Below are 1,452 nucleotides of genomic sequence, written 5' to 3'. Positions count from 1 at the left end.
GAGAAAACACAGTGTGGAGCTGAAGGAACACAGCAGGCCGGGCAGCATCGGAAAGAAGAAGGGTTCTGACCCAAAACGTCAGCTTTCTTACTCCTCCGATGCTGCCTGACCTGTTGTGTTCCTCCAGCTCTGCACTATATCGGCTCTGTCTCCAGAATCTGTAGTTCTTGCTATCTCCAAACAAACATTGCAGTTTGCCACTATCCAAACAAACCAAAGACATTTCTTACATATACATTACTTTATTTATACACATTTGAGGCATGAGGAGGGTCCAGTAACTGAATGGACCCCTATTTAACCTCAGCAGGAAGACCTCAGACCTCTTTCCCCATTGCGCTTTGGTGGCAGCTGTCCCAAGCTTGATAACATCCCTCAGCACATTATCCTGGGCCTTGAACGTTTTGCTGTCTGACTCCCTGCCCTGAAGAGGTTTCAAAGCTCGATGTCAAGCATGCCTCAGCCCTGCTAGCCCTGCGCCCAGTTTGGTACGCCTGAGTAAACCAATTGCAGCTTGTTACATGCAAATAAGGAAGATGGTCCATTCCCACAGCGCAGCAGCAATCCCTCACCCTGGTGAATGCAAGACTACATGTCAAATCAAAAATCAATTAAAAAAATGATTGCAAATGCAACATAAATGGACCTGGAACTGCTGCCAAGACACAAATCGAATCTTGGAGTCAGATTATATTTCCACGCTTCAAACCATAGAGCAGTAAATGGCTTAGTTTTGTAATTAAAAAAAGCAACTTGCTGTACCTGTTTAAGAAAATGCAGATGGCTTCCTGTAATGATTCTGCAGCAGTGGGTCATCTGGCAGAGCGGTATAATTATTTAGACAATTACAATGCAGATATATGATTATTAAGTCCCTTATTCCCCACATGCACTAATTCTCTTTTTGTTTCCACAGAAAAGTACATAATGATGTTAAGGCATCTTAAGCCCCTCTGGCACTCGGGTTAGCTTGTTAATGAGATTAGTCGAGTTTTAATTTAGATTAAATATGGGGTTGATAGGACTGCAGCCTTCCTGTTATTTTGCATTACAAATACTGAGTCCAGATAATGTAAAGCCGCGTAAATGGCAGCACCTTCAGAGCAGTTAATTCAATCAAACTGCTTATTAATTTTTTTTTCTGTCTTTTCTCCATTTTTTGTTTTCCTTTTGGTACACAGGTAAAATTAAATGTTGAGCGCACAGATAAATTTAATAACTTCACCTGCAATTGGATCACTTTAAAACTGAATGATTAAGCCATTTCTGGTTAGATGTAGTAGGCATGTTTGTGATTGTGGAGATATTTGCCCATGAATGGAATCTGGAGTTGCTGATCCTGATAATAGAAGCACTGAGCCCTGAACAGCATATCCATACACAGCCAGCAATCACCATCAGACTTGACAATATTGAGGTAGATACCTGGAAGACCCAATGAAGAAAGGACTT

Source organism: Stegostoma tigrinum, chromosome 25 (genome assembly GCF_030684315.1).
Source record: "Stegostoma tigrinum isolate sSteTig4 chromosome 25, sSteTig4.hap1, whole genome shotgun sequence".
NCBI classification, from domain to species: Eukaryota; Metazoa; Chordata; class Chondrichthyes; order Orectolobiformes; family Stegostomatidae; genus Stegostoma; species Stegostoma tigrinum.
This window is presented reverse-complemented; position numbering follows the sequence as displayed.